Source organism: Hibiscus syriacus, unplaced genomic scaffold (genome assembly GCF_006381635.1).
Source record: "Hibiscus syriacus cultivar Baekdansim isolate YM2019G1 unplaced genomic scaffold, ASM638163v2 tig00110234_pilon, whole genome shotgun sequence".
In the NCBI taxonomy this organism is placed as follows: domain Eukaryota; kingdom Viridiplantae; phylum Streptophyta; class Magnoliopsida; order Malvales; family Malvaceae; genus Hibiscus; species Hibiscus syriacus.
In genome coordinates, this window is record NW_024062639.1 from 1,423,201 (window position 1) to 1,446,787 (window position 23,587).

Sequence of the window (23,587 nt, forward strand, 5' to 3'; positions counted from 1 at the left end):
AGCTACGGGAGCATATGTTTCATCAAAATCTATTCTTTTTTCTTGAGTATACCCTTGAGCAACAAGTCTAGCCTTGTTTCTCACTATGTTACCACTTTCATCTAGCTTATTCCTAAACATCCATTTAGTACCTATAGTAGATTTATTAATTGGCCTTTCAACTAATGCTCATACTTTACTTCTCTCAAATTGATTTAACTCTTCTTGCATAGCCATAATCCAATTTTCATCGGTTAATGTTTCTTTAACATTTTTAGGTTCTATGCATGAGATAAATGCAACATGATTACAAATATTCCTAAGAGAAGATCGAGTAGTTACCCCTTTGGATGGATCACCTAAAATCTCACCATCTTTGACATAGTTGTACTCTCTTGGGTATGTGACTTCCCTTTCTTCAATGGTTAGATTCTTGAAGGCATCTTGAGTTTCCTCATCCTTCACTTATTTATTTGATGATGATTCTCCCACATCATTTGTATTCAATATGCCTACATCATCATTAACACAAGAATACTTCCTCGGAAGGGGATTATCATCAAAAACAACATGGATAGACTCTTCTACCACTAAAGTTCTTTTATTAAATACACGATAAGCTTTAGAATTTAAGGAATAACCCAGAAAAATTCCTTCATCACTTTTAGCATCAAATTTGCCAAGATTGTCTTTACCGTTGTTTAAAACAAAACATTTGCATCCAAAAGGATGAAAATAACTAATGTTAGGCTTTTTATTTTTGAAAATTTCATATGGAGTTTTCTTTAAAATAGGCCTAATCATTACTTGGTTAATTACATAACAAGCGATATTTGTGGTTTTCGCCCAAAAATATTTTGGTAAATTGTTTTCACAAAGCATGGTTCTAGCTATTTCCTCTAAAGTTTGATTTTTCCTCTCAGCAACTCCATTTTGTTAAGGAGTTCTAGGTTCAGAAAAATTATGGCAAATTCCATTTGAATTACAAAAATTAGTAAATCTAAGATTTTCAAATTCAGTACCATAATCACTCCTAACACTTGAAATGGAGTAACCTTTTTCATTTTGGATTATTTTTGAAAAAGTGATAAAATTTTCTAATGCTTCATCTTTAGTACTTAAAAATAGAACCCCAAGTAAATCTAGAATAGTCATCAATCAATACAAAAGGATATTGTTTTCCACCCAAGCTAGTTGTTCTAATTGGCCCAAAAAGATCTATGTGGATCAATTGTAATACTCTACTAGTTGATACATTATTAATGGATTTAAAGGAAGATCTCTTATGTTTTCCTTTTGTACATGCATAACAAATTTTATCATTATCAAATTTTAATTTGGCAAACCTCTTACTAAATTGCCTTGAATAAGTCGTTGTAAAACACTCATGCTTGTATGTCTTAGTCTCCTATGCCATAACCAACTATCATGCTCATCATTGGAAACTAGGCATAAATTAGTCATATTAATTGAATCTAAATGCACCATGTATATGTTTCCTATTCTATGACCAATAAGCATAATCCTATTAGATGCAATGTCAACAACTTTACAATCATTTGATTCAAACAAGACATTATATCCTTTATCACACAATTGACTAATACTTAATAGATTTTACTTTAACCTATTTACATATAAAACATTTTCTACTTGTATGGAAGAGTTAATACTTAGAGTACCTATACCTTCTATGTAACCTTTTGAGTTGTCACCAAAGGTTACCACTCCTCCATTTTGTCGTTAAGCTTAGTAAACCGAATCTTGTCTCCGGTCATATGTCTTGAGCATCCACTATCAAGGTACCATGTATTTGAGCTTGTATTTCGTTCCTTGAAGCAATGCTCATTTCCATACAAACATAGATTATTTTTTTATTTTTGGTACCCAAATTCTTTTGGGTCCATATTCATTAGTTCCTAAAAGGCTAGTCCCCTTGGGTATCCATTTGTTTATGATATCCTTATCTTTAGTAGTATTGAGTCCTTTAGGAACCCATATACTCCTAATGATTTTACTATTCGAGGTTCTTTGGGGACCTCTATGATTTTAAGTTTTAAAATTCTTTCTAATATAGTTGGATTTTGAAATTTCTCATTTTTCAAAACGTTTTGATCCAACTTTATTAAAAGAAGCTTTAAGATCATCAATTTCCTTTTGATGATCATCATAAACTCTAGAAAGTGAGTTTTGCAAATTAGAAATTTTCTTTTCAAAATCATCAATTTTGACTTGCAAATCCTTAATCTTACTTTCAAGTTCAATGTTGGTCTTGTATATGAGATCTTTTTCATTTTTTAATTTTGAAATATCTTTCTTGTATTTTGAAAATAATTTCTCATAATCCGAAGCCAAACCATTATATTCCTCTAATAACTCATCAAATGAATAATCTTCTAAATTAGATGAGTTAGAGGTTACCTGAGAATCCTCCTCAGTGGCCATTAAGCACAAGTTTACTACTTCTTGTTCCTCTTCATCAGATGATTCATCATCGCTCCAAGTAACCATGTGCTTTATGCTTTTTCTTTGAAAGACCCTTCTTATTTAATTGTGGGCAATCATATTTAACATGCTCAGGCTTTTTGTATTCATAGCAAATGATTGGGTCATTCTCCTTAGACTCATTTTTGAAGCCTTCATTTCGTTGGAATTTTCTTCCTCTATTTGGCTTCATTAATTTTCTGAGTCTTCTGGAAAGTAATGGCATTTCTTCATCCTCGTCCTTGTCAGAGTCACTCTCATTTTTAGTGGATTTGAGAGCAACACCAGCGTTCTTCTTTTTCTCTATCTCCTTCTTTGTATCTTCCTTCTTCTCGTGATCTACCTCATCTTGAATCATCATTTCATGAGTGATTAAAGAACTAATGAGCTCATCGAGATTTAAATACTTTAGGTCTTTAGCTTCTATAATTGCAATCTTCTTCGATTTCTAAGCTTTTGGAAGAGAATAAATTATCTTCCTCACAAGTTTCTCATCAGGGATTATTTCTCTGAATCCCTTGAGACCATTGACAATTACGGAAAATCTATTCGTCATAGCTTTGATGTCTTCATCTGGTTTCTTCCTGAAATTTTCATAGCTATGATTAAGAAGACTAATTTTGGTTTCTCTTACCTCGTCGGTTCCTTCATGTGTGACTTGAAGTTTTTCCCATATCTCCTTGGCGGTTGAACAAGATGATATTCTTCCGTATTCATCTTTTCTAAGTGCACAAAATAAAATATGGATTGCTTTTGAGTTGAGCTGGAATAATCTCGTCTCTTCTTCACTCCACATTTCTGGTTTTGTGGATGGTTCAAAGTATCATTTCATCATGATTCTCCATGCTCCTATGTCACTAGCTTGAACGAAGAACTCCATCTTATTCTTCCCAAAGGCATGGTTAGCTTCATTGAAGAAATGAGGCTTGCTGATGGGCTGAGAATCAAGAACGAAGTGGAAGTTTAATGTAGAGACCATTGATGACTTTAATATCGATTGAACTCTTCTCGGGTCTTCTCAAGAGGTGGTAAAACCTTCAAATGGGTGTAGCTCTGATACCAATTATTGAGTCAATTAATCGGATGAATTAGCCAAGAGGGGGTGAATTGGCAATTAAAATTTTGGTGGAACCTTTCACAGAAAATAGAAATAATTTGCACAACGATTTAAAGTGGTTCGACTTTTTCAACCAAAGTCTACGTCCACTACCTTAGCTATCCACACTATGGATTTTCCACAAATTCACTATTTTATCTTTCTTTTGAGGACAAATAGTAACCTTACAATTCCCTCAATAATTATACCCCAAATTCTTGAGACACTCTCTTCTCAAAGAGAAAATTACAAACTTAGAAGAAAAACCTCACAAGGTAAGATGTTTGCACAATTCTAGAACAAAGAAAAAACACTAAAAACTGAATACAATTGAGCACAAATTGTGTTCTTGAAAGCAAAATGAATATCAAATGGATGTTGGCTTTGAATTGATCAAACTTGTTGCTCAAACTTGTTGTTTAAGGCTTTCTCTTTTGTGTTTCTAGCTTCTCTTGTTATCACTAATAGCTTCAATACTTGTTTAAATACTCCTCAAATCAATTCTAAACGTTAGGGATGATCATGGAGTCAATAGAGCCGTTGTTGTATTTTTCCACTTCAAAAAGTTGTTGGGAGCGTATGGGTATCGGTACTCCTTCATAGGGGTAATGATACTAATTGTATAAAATTTAAATATTTCGACCGTTGCAAAACCAACGGTATCGATACCTCTCAAGGAGTATCGATACTACTATGTAAAATAGTATCGATACCGATCATGGTATCTGTACCTTATTTGCATTCTATATCTTGGAGTCAAAAACAAAGGGGTAGTATCGGTACCATTGGATCGATACTACTATATATGAGGGTATCGATAACTTGTAGGGTATCGTTATCTCTTTCGCATTCGATGTTTGGGGGTATCAATACTGTTAAGACAGTATCAGTACTACCCTATTGAAAACTCAATTTTGACTCGATTATGGATCGAAATACTTTGTAAAAATTGTATCAAAAATATTTTAAGTATAAATCTCAATTTTTCATTTAGTAAGGAGTAAAAATTGATATTTAAAATCTTGTAGTAATATTTGTAATATTCAAATAATTTAATCGAATATAATATTTGAATCGAATATAAAATCTTAAAATTAATTAACACTTTATTTTACAATACTATAAAAATTAATTAACATTTCTCCATGTTCTCCATTTTTTAGCTTAAAATACTATATTTTACAATGATACACACAAGACAATTAGTGTAACAAATTCATGTGTTTAAATTATATAATTCAATAATTTTAGGAGTTTAAATTAGATGTTTTATTTTATAATTACTTTTAGTCTGTTTGTTTAAAAATATTTACATTTCCAAGTATTATAACTTTACTTTTACGTGATTTGTCACATTATAAGTAAAATATAATTGTTTTGGATTAATTTTTAAGAGTTAAAATTTTTATTTTACTTAATATAAATGCATTTTTTTAAATCAAAGTGCTTGATATATTTTTTTAATTTCTCAAAAATAAAATCAATTTTTGTAAGTTTTCTTTTCTTTTATTTCTTGTTTGTTTTCTTACAAATTCAAAGAATAAGATGAATAAAGATTACTTTGATACAATTTGATTTGAGGGTTAAGTTTATTTTACTTTATTAAAATTATGACCAAGTTGATAGAATATATAACTAGCATAGACCAAATGTGTAATAATATTAAATATTTTAACTGCCACATCAGTTTCCATTAAATATTAATGGCAAATGACTTTATTAAATGCATTTAAATAGTTGAGTGACCTAATTGACAAAATTTCAAAAATGATAGTCGAAATAAAAAGGACAATATTTAGATGATCATTTGTATAGTTTACCTTTTATTTTAAATAATTTACCTTTAAATTTTTAATTAATATATAATTATATATGAGTCTTTTAAAATTTTAAATTTTTATAATTTAGATTAATGATGTTTATCATTAAAAGTGCTTATTGATATTGTCGAGCATGTTATAATTTTCAAAAAAAGAAAAAGAAAAAAAAGACAGGAAATAGTACAGTACGTGTTGCCGAAATCTTACTAAATTCCAGCTCCAGTTGTAGTTTAGTTAACGTTAAAACCAAACCGAACGAGATTTGTAGGAGACTAGTCCAGTTCCAGTTCCAGTCCAGTCCCAGTCCAGTCCATGATCCTTTCTATTCATCAATTCAAGCATTCAACATTTCTGTTTGCTTTCTCAAACCGCATTTCCCCAAGCCTTTTCCCTCTCTCAGAGCCTAATCAAATTCAACTCCCCCCTCCCTCTTTCCCCCAATTTATTTTAAAAAACCCTAACTCTTTAGTTACTGTTGTCTTTATTAGTATTAAAATCCCTAGAAATCACTTGTTCTTTGTTTGTTTGGGAACATTATGAAGCAAAGGTAGACGATAAAGAAGAGAATCAAGGAGATATTAGTTTCCCTGTGGCTGGCAACGGTGAGGATAAGCTGCTTGCGGTGGCCAGGCATATAGCCAAGACGCTGGGTCAAAACGACACCATGGCCGACGATATTTTGCAGATCTTCTCCAACTTCGACGGCCGCTTTTCTCGCGAGAGGCTCTCCGAGAACATGGTTGACGCCAACAACCCTCGTGGTTGCGCCGCCCTCGACCGACCTCTTCATGCCTTTCTTGTCGCTATTGACGAAATGATCCGTACGATTAGGGACTGAAGCCCCATGACCGCCGACAAATCAGTCGGAGTCGGCGCTTGCCTTGTACGCGCCGACGACCTTATGCAACAGGCCATGTTCCGCGTCTAGGATGAGTTCAGGTCTCTTATGGACGGAGGCGCTGAGTCGTTTGAACCGAGTCGGAACAACCACGAGTCAAACGAGAACTCATCTTTCGATTCCGACGATGAGAACGAAGAAAACGAGGAAGGTCTTCTTCACAACGGTGCAGATCTTGATCATCAGATCCCTGTAGCTCAACCGGTAACGGACTATGACATCATAATCGACGCCCTTCCATCGGGGACTATTAACGACCTTTACGAGATCGCCAAGCGCATGGTAGCTGCAGGGTTCGGTAAAGAGTGCTCTCACGTTTACAGCACCTGCCGCAGAGAATTCCTCGAAGAGAGCATCTCGAGGCTAGGATTACAGAAACTGGGCATCGATGAAGTCCAAAAAATGCCCTGGCAAGAGCTGGAAGATGAGATTGAACGCTGGATCAAAGCTGCTAACGCTTCCCTCCGTATCCTCTTCCCGAGCGAACGCCGGTTATGTGATCGCATCTTTTTCGGATTCTCCTCTGCTGCTGATCTCTCCTTCATGGAAGTCTGCCGTGGTCTGCCATTCAGTTAATTAATTTCGCCGATGCCATTGCTATCGCTTATCGCCCGAGAGACTTTTCAAAGTTCTTGACGTGTTCGAGACTATGCGAGACTTGATGCCTGAATTCGATTCTGTATTCTCTGATCAATGCTGTTTGGTTCTTAGAAACGAAGCCATTACCATTTGGAAGAGATTGGGAGAAGCAATTAGAGGGATATTCATGGAATTAGAGAATTTGATTCGGCGTGACCCGGCAAAGGCAGCCGTTCCTGGTGGTGGACTCTATCCAATCATTCGATATGCAATGAACTATCTCCGTGCAGCTTGTCGATCACGACAGACATTAGAACAAGTTTTTGACGAAAGAAATGCTGTCGTTCCATCTAATAAGCTTGATGATAAACGAGTGTCTTCATCATCAATGTCAGTTCAGATGGCGTGGATTATGGAACTTTTGGAGAGTAATTTGGAGATGAAGTCCAGGATTTATAGAGATTCTGGTTTGTGCTCCATTTTTTTTATGAATAATGGAAGATACATCGTACAAAAAGTGAAAGATAGTGAATTGGAGTCATTTTTGGGTGATGATTGGATCCGAAAACACACTGCCAAAGTCCGGCAAAACTGTACCAATTATCAAAGAAGTTCATGGAACAAGATTTTGGGTGCGCTAAAGCTTGACAATTCCTCTTTAGCTTCGAACGCAATTGTCAAGTCCATGAAAGAGAAGATCAAGTCATTCAATTCTCAGTTTGAGGATGCATGTAAAACACAATCCTCATGGGTTGTATTCGATGAGCAGCTGAGGATTTCGGAAACTTCACAGGGAGGCTCCAATTTATCCCTGAAATCGGTAGGAATACCGATAGGCTTATCAGGTATGGTCCGGATGATATCGAGGCCAGGATTAATGAGTTATTTGAGGGCGGCAACCGATCATCCCGTGGCAGGAAGTAGCAGCTGATGCAACTGCAGGGTTCTTGTGTTGCATTCAATGGTATTCTGGGTATGTGTTATGTGCTATTTCGGCTTATATTTGCGAATCATGATCCTGCAGTCTTGTCCTTTTTATGTATATAGCGAATCTGATCATACATGAGATATTATCATTGTTGTATGAACTGTGTAGAATCCTTATAACATGTATTTTCATTTCTTTAGGTTCCTAGTGTTTTGTAATTGGTATGGTGGGTCCAAATATCTCTCCTTAAACTGAAGAGGCTGATATTTTATTACTAAAAAAAGACCCCAAAAAAATTCACAAATGTCTAATGTTTTTCCTTCCTATGACCTGCCCTGCTCCAATCTAAACTAACTTGTTGTCTGATATCATTAGTGACCAAAAACTGAGGTTGATTACTTCAAAGTAAGCTTTTGAAGGATCCGGTTTACCAACCAATCAGACAGGGCTTTGTAAGCTGTCTCGCTTGGATGTATACTGTCCCAAAACATGAACTCTGAAGGATTCTCACAAACTGGAGTCTCTGCATTGCACAAAAATGCAGCTTCAACTAATCCGGTCTCGCAGCATCCTTTATTCGACTCCGTGAAACCTGCACCCACAACTTGTTACTCTATTCCATGTCCGTACTCCGGATCAAGTTCGTTAAATTAGACGTGTCTATGCACGTGTTGTTTTACCGTATTTTTCCGGATTAGTCATCATGTCCAGTAATGGTATATATATGTCGGCATACACAATTTTGGCCCCAGGGAGTGTAGCCTGTAGCGGTGGTAGCAAGTTTACGAGCTTTTTGTTGTAGGACCGAGCATTGGCGTTCTCGTCCTCCAAACATCTTTTAGGACCGGAACACGTCCCATTGGAGGAAGTCCTGCTATAACAATTTTACGACAGCCCTGCTTGTATAGTTCCTGTAAACAGATGGAGAATTAGAGGACTAAAATTGCTTGTTGGAGATTTTAAAGGGCTTTGAATGCATAACCTTGACGGAGTCTTGTAATGCTTTTAGCATAAAATCTTGAAAGCCGCTAACATTGTACTGTTGTTTACGCATCAGCAAGAGGTAGTAATTGAAACCAAAGTCGTTGGTCCCTGTACTGATGATCGTCAGAGACTTTTCAATGATGTTTTGAGCTTCATTTTTACCAAAATTCCTACTAAGGTTTGCTATATAACTCTTGAATTGCTCGAGTTGCTTTGGCAGCGGGATCGCTCCTGTCACAACAGTGGTGATCTGATCGTATCCGGATCCAGCCGATGCAAAACTTACACCGGTTTGAAGGTCATCTTTCGAGAGATTAAGGTCTAGAGAAGGAGGGACTGTTTGTTTTATGCCTAGAACGTCTGCTACAAAGTCCGGAATGAGTTTCGAGGGAATGTGACCAGGGAAATCTTGGCCACATGGGAGATGATTTGCTTTAAAAACCGTATCGATGAAGTTGTTATTTCCGGTATCGACAGTGGAATCGCCAAAGATGAGAATCGACAGTGGAATCGCCAAAGATGAGAATAGAGTTGAAATTCGGCATGGTTGCAGCACTGGTCGGAATACTGCCTGTGCTGATGTGGATTATAGTGAATTAGAGCAGTATCAGAAAGAGGAGTGTGGCGAGAGCCATTTTGAACCGTGTGAAATGATATTACAGACGGATAGCAAGTTCTTTTTATAGTAAAATTAAAAGGTGAAACAAGTGTGGAACTAAGCTGAAAGCATAACGTTTGAAACAGGGAAGCAAATGGTAATAAAGCAATGAGTTATGAGGCTATGTCTATCAATCCAGATTTCCCAACATTTAGACGACAGATATTAAACTCATTACTGGTAGTAATAACCATAAATACTGTGAGCAAAACGTTGAAATTACTTTGCAACCGTTAATTTAGTTTTCATAAGAATCTCATATCATCACCAATAAATCACTAAGATTGACAAAACTTTGAGGCCCAGGAGCGAGGGATATCCAAGAAAAACAATGGAACAGAATGGAAGTAAGAAGCCTATAAAATGGCTTTCATGAATTCAAAAAGAAATGGACACCGAAAAAGGATCATAAAAGTAGAACATGAATATTGTTCAAACCTCTTAGATCTACTTCTTCGTGTCGGAAATATAACACTATTACTATAAAATAAAGTGTTAATACTGACTGAAAAAAAATAAAGTAATGGAAATTGTGATGACCATTTTTTTATTGAGTGTGATTTTAGAAGTCAAAAATTAAGAAAAGTTTAGAAACATTTAGAAAGTAGTTGGAGTCACCATTGTAGGTAGGTTGAAAACTCAAAAAACGTCTTTTTAAAGAATTTTAACAAAAAAAAAACTTTTAAAAAGGTAGTCAATCATCGTATTTAGAGATTATGGATTCGAGAGTCGATTATAATCGAAAAATGAATAACATCCCGCCGTGCCTAGAATTGATACCTTCATTACACATTATCCCTAATATTAAAATTTTGAGAATTCAAATATAAATTTAATTAATGATCTTCTTATTTCCTTGAAAACATTAAAATTTTATTGAAAGAAGGTTTGTATTAGAAATGCACATTATTATCCATTTCCAATTAAATAATAAATTATCCCACAATTATTGTTAAGACAATTATTTCTTATTTTTAATTGAAATAATGAAATATTGTCACTTCCTACAAATTAAAAAATTAGAAAAATTGCACATTATTATTTATTTCCAATTAAAGAAGAAATTGATTCCCTAATTTTCATTAAGACAATTTTTATTTATTGAAATAATGAAATTATCATTTCTTAAGAATTTTAAAGAAACTAAAAATAATTATTAAAAACCTAATTAATAAAAGATGACAAAGGATTTAATTAATTACTCGATTTATTATTGAAAAAGATAAAGACTATTCATCTATTTAAAAGACTAATACTAAGTCCCTAACATAAGTTAAATGATGTGTTCTTGACAATTTAAATAGATGAAGAGACCATTTTACTTTATTTTTATTTAGTGAGAACCTAATTTAAATTTTAGTTGAGCACTGGAAAAATATTCATTTATTTGATAATATGGAAATTGAACGTCTAATTATATTAAGATAGTTTTCTTTCAATATTAGGAAATAAATAAATAAATTTATTTAATCTAATTATGAAGTTAATGATGAGTTTCTAATTAAAGAAAATAATTTTAGAACTAAGACTAATTAAAGAAACCTAAACTTAGAAGGTTTGATTCTAATCTAAATTAATGACTAAAATTTAAGAACTTAAAATCTAGGGTTTAACTTTGATTATTCCTAATTAAGGACTAAACTAGAAGAACTTAAATAGAGGATTTTAACTCTAATCAACTAAAAGCTAAATAGGAGGGAAAATGAATTCTAAATGACCAAATTGAGGGATTCAAGAATTAATATTAATAAAATAATAAGAAATATAGTTAACAAATAAAACCTACCCTCACATATTGTCTACCTAAATATGGTTAAATAGATCTTACTCATACATGATTTTTACCTCTATTCTTTTTGTTCAACAAATAAATCCTAACTACATTCTTTCTAGTTTGCATGCTTTGTATAGAAATATAAAACCTAACCATATTCTTTCTAGTTCTTGTATCTTTTTACGAAATGTAAATATACTTTATGAACAAAAAGCAAAGGTTAGAGTGTTTTTCCCCTTTGTGATAATTATTTGAGGATCCACGGATAAAGATTCAACTCTAAAGGTCCTCGAATAATCCTTACTGGTTCTCTTTGGACTTGCTAGACCCTTGATTCTCACCCATTATAGGCTTATACGTACCAGATTCAATTTGAGAGAATGTATTTCCCTATGTCTATGCGAGAAAAACCGATTTTTCATCGTAAACATAATACATATGCACCCTTGAGGTTACATGCTAAAGCTCATGCGGAGAAAATCAAATTTTTTCCACATAACGTATCTTTCACCCCTACTTAAAGGGATAAAGTTCAGTTAGAAGGCTCATGGTAGATAAATAAATGTGATGTGTTTGGGGAGAGACTCACAAACTATTTTTAAAAACTTGCATAAATCTGAAATCAATGAGATCAAACATCAGTACAACTATTTATAAGAATAAAATGATATATGACATAATGAAACTCAAAATGAACATATAATCATAAATTAGATACAATTCAAGTTTGCAAATTTCAAGTGTCTTCCGCATAGTCGCTAAGCTATCAAAACAGTCCTTAAGCTTTTATGGCAAGAGTGATTCGACCTAATTTAAAAGATTGAGTTTGGAAAAACAAATAATTTTGGAGTTGACGTCGAACTTTGGGATAGATAGGTCGAATACCCAAAAATATCTTTTAAAAGATTTTCAAGAAAAATAATTTTAAAAGACAAAAATTGTTTGCGTTTAACCAGAAACACATTTTTGAAAATAGTTCGAGAGTCGATTACGCGTGGGGAATGATGAGCACTCCCACAACATCCAAAATTAGTACGTAAGCAATTATATGACATCTAAATATTGAAAACTTACAAATTTGAATATAAATTTAAACTATTATCATATTAATTTGAATAATTAACATAGATTGCATTCTTTCAGTCAGAATACTATCTCATCAATCCCCAAATTAAAATAAGATTGCTTCGAGATTTATTAAATCAAATGAATGATGACCAGTTAAGCAAGTCTGATGAATGCAACTTGAATGTATAAAATATTACATTTAGTACATATATTATAAAAATCATTCAAAACTTTAAAAGTTTGTAAGAACAATCCTCAAAGACACACTTCTTGCTAGACAAGAGACATTTTCATAGATTTCTCTTACAAAATAATATTGCTTTTGTCGAGACGTTTCTCGGCCCTGGCGACAAAGAGTGCAAATAGTACTCCCCAGACGGTGTAACTAGTCTCGAAAAAGTAAGTGTTTATCCTCCTTGAATCAGATGAAACACCAAGTTATAGAGTCGCCACCAATCTTTTAATTTGGTGAGATTGGTCACTTAAATGTCATATTATTTTAATAAAAATTCCTAAGAATAATATTAAAATAATACAACTCAGGTATGCTTACTAGAAAAATGAGTTCGAGAGTCGGTTACGTATGAGAAAGAATTAGAATTCCCACAATGCCCAAAATTAGTACCATTATTTATTAATTAAATGTCTTTGCAATAAATAATAAACTTATATTTAATTTAATTTACAAATAATTTAATTTAAATAATTACTAAATAATATTAAACATAAATATTATTAGTCCTATTATAATGTTTAATAAAATTATCAAATTATGCAAAACAATAATCTAATATAAAGGCTAATAATGCAATTAATAATTAAAATATAAAATATTAAAATTAATTAACCTAATTTAAAATAGTATTAAAAACAGTGTACTAATAATGTATTTTACCCTAATTTATTATATATATAGGTCGAAATATAAGCTTATTAATATTGAAGGAATAAATGCATAATTTTACCTTAATATATATATATATATAGTAGTGACTAAAATATAAATATTAAAAATATAAAAACAAAATTAAAATATACGAAAAAACCTGATTTCGGGACCAAAATGGATGTTTACAAAGCTGGAGGGATCACGCATATAGTTTACCCATGCAAAAATTACAAAGATAAACTCTCCCAAAATGACGTCGTTCGAGAGAGGGTATAAATGCCTAAAATCGGCCCAAATAGAGTAAACTCTCTCATTTTATCTCTTTTCTTCTCTCTCTAAACCGAGAGAAACCTCTCGATTCTCTCTAAATTTCCTCACCTGAGGAAGACCGATCATTGGCCGGCCGTCGAGTGCCGCCGTTAACCACCACCACCGGCCACCACTCACGGTGGCCAAAAAACACCAAACCTACCTTAAACGTAGATCGAAACTCCCTCAACTCGAATCCAACTTCCTTTTCCTCTAAAAACCCTTCAATAAGCCTAGATCTAAGATTTTTACCTTCGGTAAAATCTTTTTTCTAACAACCTTTGGGCTTTCGACGATGGTAAGTGCTCTCATTCACTATTTTCTCTCTATTTTCTGATTTTGGTTGTTGTTTGTGGTGCTTGCTTGCTCGTTTGTTGTCATTCTAGTTGTTGTTTGTTGTGTGGATAATGGTTTTTGTCTCTCTTGCTCTTTTTTTATGTCCTTATTTGCAGTAATGATCGAGTCCTTTTATAGGGCTTGGTGGTGCATCATTTGGACTGGTCATAAGGGTGCCCTTCGGTGAGTCATCGGAGCTACGATGGTGACTCATCCTAGGGTTACGACGTGTACGGCTGGTGTGCATCTTATGGAGCCTTCTGGAGTGCTCTGGTGAGATCTGGAGAGGCGGTGATCATTGTGGCAGCGCCTGGTTGGAGCGATTGAGGCGGTGGCCGGAATAGACCCTAGGGTAACAACGATACCCTAGGGTTTCTGCTGGTGCTTTGTGGACCCTTGGATTTGCCTCTGATCGTGTGGTGGAGAGTTGCTGACGACGAGAGCATCTGATGGTGGAAACTTTAGCAGAGCTGGGTTTGCTCATGGGCCTGCTGCATTTGGGCTTTGGATGGGTCTGGGCTCGTAACCGGTTAGGCTCGGTTGTAATCGGGCTATCATCTTGTAAATGGGCCTGTGTGCCTTACTTTGTAACGGGCATGTGTGCCTTACTTTGTAACGGGCCTTCGTGAATTATTAATAATATTTATAATATAATTATTATATTATAACGTATAAAGATCGTCACTCGGACAAAAACTAGTGTCGACAGCTTTAATTTTAGCAAATTATATATTTAGTACATAAAAAGGACAAAGCTTTCAAATATATAAAAAATACTATCTTATATGGACAATCTTCGAAAACACACTTCTTATGAGTCAAGAAGTGTTTCAAAAGATTATCCTTACAAAATTGTCGAAACGATTTTTCTTATAAAACAAATTTAATTTTAAAAATCTGATTTTTAAAAGATCTCACCTCGAATAATTTGATGACCTTTTAAAATAAAATGTGATTCAAGGTGTCGCAACCAATCTTTGATTAGGGTGTGATTGCGCACCCAAAAACGTATTTGTTATTTTAAGAAAAATGTTATTTTTAATTAAAATAACAAATTAGCAGTATGCGCTACCAAAATTTGAGTTCGTGAGTCAGTTACGTGCGGGGAAGGATTAGTACCCCCACAACGCCCTAAATTGGTACCTAGTTGATTACTTAGTTGTCTTTGCAATGAAATTTATGAGTAGGAGTTTAGTTTAATTTAAGATCCCATACAAATAATATTTTTTGAATTTTAGAACAAAACATAATAATATTTAATTATTTCCTATCGAGAAGAATCGACCTCTCATGCTTAAAGTAGTCGATTCTTAGTCCAACTGAAATAAAGAAATATTACAATTTCATTCTAAAGCTTATTATTAATTCAAAAATTAAGCGTATAAATAAAAATATAATAAAAGAAAATAACTCTAGATCTCTTATTCTTCCTTCGTTTTTTTCGTAAATATGCTTAGTTTATTTTTATTATTCAAAACTGAAAATAAGGGAAGAAAAAATACCTTAATATTTTTATGTATTGCTTCTGAAAAAAAAAGGGATCCATTTTTCTTACAACATATTCGGGTTTTATACCCAAATTTACAGAGATTAAAACAAATAAAATATCTCCTGACACCTACTGTTGATGGTTGTTGGTGATTGACATTTGTGGCAGGGAGGAATGGCTGATGGCACAGAGTTGGTGAGGCATTAAATGCCTCGGGTTTTGTTAAAATCTAACCTGGCTCGGCTTGGTGACTCTGACGATCGACACGACTTGCTTCTCAGCTGGGCTCTTCGGCAGCAACGGCGGAGGTGGCTAACCGTAACATAATGGGTCATTAGGGTTTTGTAATTGGTCCCGAGTTTGGATCTGTTTGGACCCAGGTCTGGGTTTCTGTTTGGGCCAGTTGGCTTTGTAATTAGGACCCGATTTGGGCTTGTAAAAAATCCAGAAAAATAGAAAACAATTAAAAAAAGTAAACATTAAAATTTAAAATTATAATTATAAATAGGTAATAATACTAATAATAATTAAATTATCCGGTGAAAATGAATGTCTACAGTTGTCACTCTTTGCCCATATTGTATTAACAAGAATAAGGCAAAGACGAAAAGACAATGAGTTTTCATCTAACCGAATATGTTCTTTTGAAATATAATATAGTCTCGATTGAGACTCAAAGTGAACAATATCTCGAAAGAAATTTTTGAAGATCGAATCTGAAAAGGGGTTTGCTCAGTTTCTCTTCAAGGTAGATCATATATAGAAATGTTGGTTCATTCCACTATTCTTGAGAGAAGATTGAATCGAAATGTTGATTCATTCCACTGTTCTTTAGAGAATATTGAATCAAGGCAGACTTGTTCCACTGCTTATTCAGGGAATATCAAATCTGGAAAAGGGGGATCTTCTCCGTTGCTTCTTCAGGGTAGATCAAATCTGGAAATGTTAACTCATTCCACTATTCTTCAGAGAATATTGAATCGAGGCGGACTTGTTCCACTGCTTCTTTATGGTAGATTAGATCTGGAAATGTTGATTCATTACACTGTTCTTTTGGAATTCAAGATATTATTTGGAAATTGATTTTTCTTATGGAAGCTTGTCTCGCAGCCACCAAATATGGGAATCTGCCTCGACTTAGGTGTCAGTTGAATCTTTCCATTTTTGGGACTTTGAATTGGTTACTTTTATATTGGGTCCCAACATCTTCAACAGTTCCTTTTGGAAAACCTGTAAGTACTCAATTGCATTTATCATCATCATGCATTTTATGAATGCCATGGTCCTATTTATGCCTAAAATTTATGCAATGGTGCAATTTTAGGGTATTTTCTTTTTCAAATGAGAACTCTCTTTTGTCGACCGCCTTGTAATTCAGCCAAATATTGGGCACAAAAATCACCAGCAATTCACCCCAACTGACAATCCTGATCAGACACTCTTTGGTTGAACATGACTTTGATTCTCTTTATTCTTGAACCTATGCATTATTCATGACCAGCTACTTGATCAGCCACAAACATCTTGGATTATCCCAACTTGATGAGCTTTTATATGTAGCCCAAGGTTTTAATTTTTTGTAGCCCATCATCATGTAAGCCTTATGCTAAAACCCTTGTCAACTTCAGAACACCTGCACTTTTCCAAAACTTTTTTGTACAATAATACACACTGATTTCATGTTTGCCAACTTTATCTACATGTTTTTATTTTCAAATTAAGATGCTTGCAATATGGTTTTAACAAGAAAAATATCTCTTTTTATTTATATAAATGTAAAGAGTTTTTTGGGTAAAGACATGGAAAATGTTTAACTGGAAAATTAAAAGAAAATAAAGTAGGCATCCTCAGATATCAATAGTACGAATACTTTTGAACTGGAACGCCACAGAATGATTCAAGTGCAGCTTATATTAAAGGGATCTTGAGAATTGTGACAATGAGCAAGGGTGTGAAGTTAACCCTGTACCACCAAATTCCCCGAATATTGGATGTTGTAAACCAATATTTGAATCTCATGTGCTCTCCATTTATTTTCTGGTTATTCAAGCCTTTTTCAATCTCTAGTCCTAACCCTGATCACCATTTGATGTCACTGCTCAAATCTTCAAAATTAATTTAGAACCTCCACCATGCACGAATCTTGAATTTGCATGATTTTCAAGCCGCTCTTTTCGGGTTTTCAACTTGAGACCTCATTTGGTTTCAAGACGCCCTTTGTATATTTTCATTTTGAACCTCCTTTATTTATTTTCTTTTTCTTTTTTTCCTCTTTTTTCCATTTTTTGTTTCATTTTTTTATTTTCATTGTTCATTGTTCTTTTATTTTTATTTTTATTTTTATTTTTTATTTCTTCAGGCGAAGTATTTCTTGGCAACGCCAACATTCACTTGGTTAAGTAACTCTGGTCCATCTATCTCAGTGAGGATTAAAGCTCCTCTGGAAAATGCCTTCTTCACAACATAAGGTCTCTCCTAATTTGGCATCCAATTACCTCTAAAGTCTTTTTGAATTGGCATAATCTTTTTAAGTACTAGATATCCTTCATAAACCTCTTGTGGGTGAACTTTCTTATCATGTGCCCTTGTCATACGTTTCTGATACATTTGTCCATGACAGATAGCTTTTAATCTTTTCTCCTCAATCAGATTCAGTTGGTCATACTTAGATTGTACCCATTCTACTTCATCTAATTTAACTTCTGATAAGACTCGAAGCTACGAAATTTCTACCTCGATGGGTAATAAAACTTCCATCCCATAGGCTAAAGAAAATGGAGTTGCCCCAGTTGATGTCCTTACTAAAGTTCAACAGGCAAACAGAGAAAATGGTAACTTCTAATGCCAGTCTTTATAATTCTCAGTCATTTTCTCTATAATTCTCTTGATGTTCTTATTGGATGCCTCTACTATCCCATTCATCTTCGGGCGATAAGTGGTGGAATTATGATGTTTTATCTTGAACTTCTTGCATACTAATTCCATCATCTTATTGTTTAAGTTCAAGGTATTATCTGTGACAATTCTTTCTGGTAACCTATATCGACAAATAATCTCTTTCTTTAAGAACTTGCAGACTATTGACTGAGTGACATTTGCATAGGAAGTCGCATCTACCCATTTGGTGAAGTAGTCTACTGCCATCAAGATGAAGTGATGACCATTTGAAGCTTTGGGCGAAATTTGTCCAATGACATCCATGCTCCACATAGAGAAATGCCACAGAGATGTAATTACCTGCAACGGATGAGGAGGAGTATGGATCTTGTCTCCCTGGCACTTGTGACATTTTCTGGCATAATTAATACACTCAGTTTCCATGGTTGACCAGTAATACCCAAATCTCATTATTATTCTAGCCATTGCATGTCCATTGGCATGGGTACTACATACTCCCTCATACAATTCTTCAATGATTGTTTTAGCTTCTTTGGCATCCACACATCTCGAAAAACCTAATCATTACTTTTCTTATACAAGATCTCACAATCAAGCACATATGATGCAGCCATCCTTCTAACAGTTCTTTTTTCATTTTTAGTTGCATGCTCAGGATAACTTTTATATCTGATGTATTGCAAGATATCATAATACCAGGGATTTTCATCCTCTTCGTCTTCTATGCTATAGCATTGGGATGGATACTCATAAGTTTACATCTCAATGGGCGTCATATTTGAATGTTCATTTACTTTAAAGGTTGTTGCCAAAGTGGCTAGATCATCCACCATTTGATTCTCTTCTCTATGGAGGTAATGGAATGCCACTTCTTCTAACTCTTTGATAAGCTCCAGGACCAACTTACGGTATTCCACCAACTTGGGATCTTTCGTTTTAAATTCACCTCTAAGTTGATAAATTACCAGAGTTAAATCCATATACATTGTGAGTACTTTCACTTTATGCTCATGGCAGCTCTAAGACCCAAAATACACGCTTCATACTCAGCTATGTTGTTCGTGCAATCAAAATTTAACTGATTGGTGAAGAGATAGTGTTCTCCACTAGGTGAGACCAAAATTGCCCCAATTCTGTGCCCCAAGGCATTCGAAGCACCATCAAAGTTCAACTTCCAATGTTCATTGGTAGAAGTAAATGTCTCTTTAATTGAAATAACAATCAAATCTTCGTCTAGGAAATCGAAGTTCAGCGGTTTATATTCTTTAGAAGCCCTGTTTGCAATGAAATCTGCTATAGCACTCCATTTAACTACTTTTTGGCTCACATATTATATGTCAAAATGAGACAATAAAATTTGCCAACGAGCTAATCTTCCAGATAAAGCAGGTACACCCATTAGATATTTTAGAGTGTCAAGACTAGAGAACAATCAAGTAGTGTGGTACATCATATATTGTCTAAGCCTTCGAGTAGTCCAAACTAAAGCACAACAAAACTTTTTGATCGGTGAGTAACTTGCTTCGCAATCAGTGAACTTTTTGTTGAGGTAGTAAATTGCTCTCTCTTTTTTCTCGGTTTGGTCATGCTGCCCTAATACACACCCCATTGAATCATCGAAGTTTGAGAAGTAAAGAATTAATGGTTTGCCTGAGATAGGTGACATTAAGACTGGAGTATTTGAAAAATATCACTTTATTGCTTCAAAAGCTTCATGGAAATCATCATTCCATACCCCTGGGTTATTTTTACAGAGAATGTGAAAAATAAAATCATAGTTCTCGGTTAATTGTGAAATAAACCGAGCAATGTAGTTTAATCTCCCTTGGAATCCTCAAACTTCTTTTTGTGTTTGTGGGGGGGTAAATCCTGAATAACTTTGACTTTTCTGGATCTACTTCAATCCCTTTTTTACTTACTACAAATCCCAAAAGTTTCCCATACGTCACCCCGAAGTTACACTTGCTTGGATTGAGTTTTAGCTGATATTTTCTTAACCTATGGAAGAGTTTCCTCAAATTCTCCATGTGTTCTTTCTCTTTCTTGGCCTTAACGATCATATCATTGACATAAACTTCTATTTCTTTATGCATCATGTCATGAAACAGTGTTACCATGTCTCTCTAGTAGGTTACCCCTATATTCTTTAGCCCAAACAACATCATCTTGTAGCAATATGTGCCCACATGGTGACAAACGTATTTTTTTCCATATCTTCAAGGCACATCTTTATTTGATTGTAACCAGATAACCCATCCATGAATGAAAACAGGGAATATCCAGTAATATTGTCCACCAGGGTGTCTATGTATGGAAAAAAAATTATCTTTCGGGCTCCCCTTATTAGGATCTCTGTAGTCAATACACATATGAACCTTTCAATCATTCTTTGGTACTGGGACGATATTTGCTAGACACTCAAGATACTTGGCTACTTTAAGAAATCCAGCATCGAATTGTTTATTTACTTCTTCTTTAATTTTTAGTAGCATCGTAGGTCTCATCCATCTGAGCTTTTGTTGTACATGTTTACATTCCATCTTTATCGACAAATTATGTACCACTAATTCAGTATCTAAACCTGGCATATCCTCATATGACCAAGAAAACACGAATTTTTACTCTCAAAGCAGTTCAATCAAACTTTGTCGTCCTTTGGTAGATAAGGTGGTGCCAATATTTACTTATTTCTTATTTTCATCTGATCCCAGATTCAAAATTTTCAGTGGGCTCTTCATAAGGCAGAATCTGTTTATCTTTCCTTTCCAACATTTTTAACAGTTTAGAACGTAATTCACATTCCTCATCATTATCATAACCCTTAATTTCCCCTTAACATATGGGCAGCTCAAAATCAATCTCTGAGTCAGTGTCATTAGCATTCATACTATTGATACCGGAGGTCTTGAAAGAATAACAAATGAGAGGGTATATATACATATACACATACAAGATAATCTATCCCATATCAAAATAGAATGAAATAATATATACATAAATAATAAAGATTTATTATATACTGGAGAATGTTTGCCACTTTGTGAATTAATAGGAATGCATCTTTCATTGAAGATTTAAAAACAAGTAGATTAAACCTTTACAAAAGATCACCTATTGCCTCAGGTTTAGACAATAGGGAAAGTTTTTGTGCATTACTCTGAAAAGTTTTGTAAACTAAATATAACTCATTTGTAGTCCAATTGTTTAGCACGAAGCCTGGTGGTGCGTAATAGATACCTACAACTCATCCTTCTTCAGCCTCATCACCCAATATCACATTTATGCCCAAATCTCCCAAGGCATTCTCAACAATTAGTTCCTTAGCTAACTGAATTCCTTGAAACCTATGGCCCCTATACATAAACGTATCACATAACGGTGGAAAAGTCATAGGCTCCCATTTAATATCCTCCCCAACTAACCTTGCTCTCCTTATTTCCTGGCTCTTTTGAATACCTTTCAATTTATCTTTTAAGGTTAACTGATATCCCATGCTAAAATGGTCTCTTTTGATGGTGGGAAAAACTATATTAACATATCCCTATATATGACTCTCTAGCCCTTTTCTAGCTTTGGCTCCCATTCTTAGAGTCATCTTTAATCCCATTCTGGTACAATTAGACAATCTAGGCTTTGATATCTTCTTCCCCTCAGCCACGAATATGGCATTAACAAACTCCAGGGATCTAAAGGAACATTCAACATCTTCTTCCTCCACTTCAACATAAGGGGTTGTAGTAGACACAGAAGTAATAATGTTTTTCTCAGCATTGATGCATACCAATTTTCCCTCAATTACAAATTTGAGTTTCTAATACAGTATGGATGGCACGACCCCTTTTTGGTGAATCCAAGGCCTTCACAATAGGCAATTGTAGGTAGGCATGGTGTCCATAACAAGGAACTTGACCTCATAAGTGGATGGGCCTATAATCAAAGGAATATTAATCTTCCCCATCGCTTCTCTTTTTGTTCCATCAAATGCTCGAACGATGCTTTGGAAATTCCTCAAATGTGTATTGTCGGCTGGAAATTCTTCAGGGTTACCAATGGCATTACATTAAGTGTAGAACCATTGTCAACTAGCACTCAGGATAACACATGCCCCTTGCACCTGATAGTAATGTGCAAAGCTTTTTGATTGCCAATCATTACAGGCGGGATCTCGTCATTAGAAAAAGAGATAAAATTATTAGCTTGAATATTTATAACCAATCTATCTATCTTGTCCACATGTATATCATTTGACATGAAATTATGATTCAAGACTTTCAACAAAGCATTTTGGTGTGCCTTAGAGCTTAGTAAAAGAGCAAGGATCGAGATGCGAGAAGGTAGTTTGTGCAGATGTTCAACGATGTTATACTCACTATGTTTCAAAAATTTCAGAAACTCCACAGCCTCATTTTCTATCACAGGCTCGTTAATGACCGACTCATCATCTTTTAGCAGTAATTCAACTTTCTTTCTTTTTTGTGATAGTTATTTTCTCAGGTTCTTTGGTCTGATTGGGAGAATAACATCTTTCACTTCTTGTGAAATATCCTACCTCATCTACTTCTTCTTTAGCGATCTCTGAAGCACCTACATTATCCATCTTACACTCGTATCTCCAAGGGACTTGTTTACTATCCTTGTAAGGGAATGAAGATAGGGGTGTGATTACCACTTTAGGAGTTATTTTCTCTTCTAACGAGTTTTTGGTGTGATGACTAGAGGATAATTGGCATTGTAAACTCCCTTGGAATAACCCTCGGATGCATAAATCTCTTCTTCTTCTTCAACAGTTTTTTTTTATAAAATTCCATCTCATTTTTCATCCATCATTCTTTGCACCAAAGCTCGAAACTTAGAATAATATTGTATGGTGTGACCCTCACAGTTGTGATATTGGCATGTATGTTTACTCTTATCAACCACGTTAGAGACCAACAAGCCTACCTTGATCATCTACCCCCATACCCAATGCATGGGTGACTTTACTCACTCACTTTGGTTATAATCTTCTTTCCTTTTTCCTCAGCAACTGAATTGACCCATGTACCTGTATGGTTTGGAAATGGGTTATAAGCCACATTTGGTTACTCATTATCACCAAAATTGACGACATTTTTCTATCTTAACCTTTGGACAATTTTCTTAAAGGCAATTCAATTCTCTATTGAATGTCCCGAAACCCCTACGTGATATTCTCATTAGGCATTAGAATCATACCATTTAGGGTAGGGAGGTTATATCGGTGATGTATGGTAAGGTGACACCACATGTTTATCATATAAAACCTGAAACAATTCCTTGTAGGGCATGGGAATTGGGTCAAACTAAAGCCTTTCACTCTCTTGTCTTAGTTTTCTTGCCCCCTTCCTGGCAAAGTTTTGTGTGGATGACCCTGTGGCTT

The 23,587-nt window shown here is 34.6% G+C and overlaps 2 pseudogenes; one reads left to right on the top strand and one right to left on the bottom strand.

Moving 5' to 3' along the window:
• The first annotated feature begins 4,277 nt into the window (after nt 1–4,277).
• Nucleotides 4,278–7,780, top strand: LOC120114540 (annotated as a pseudogene).
• A 399-nt stretch (nt 7,781–8,179) lies between these two features.
• Nucleotides 8,180–9,403, bottom strand: LOC120114541 (annotated as a pseudogene).
• Between the last annotated feature and the right edge of the window lie 14,184 nt (nt 9,404–23,587).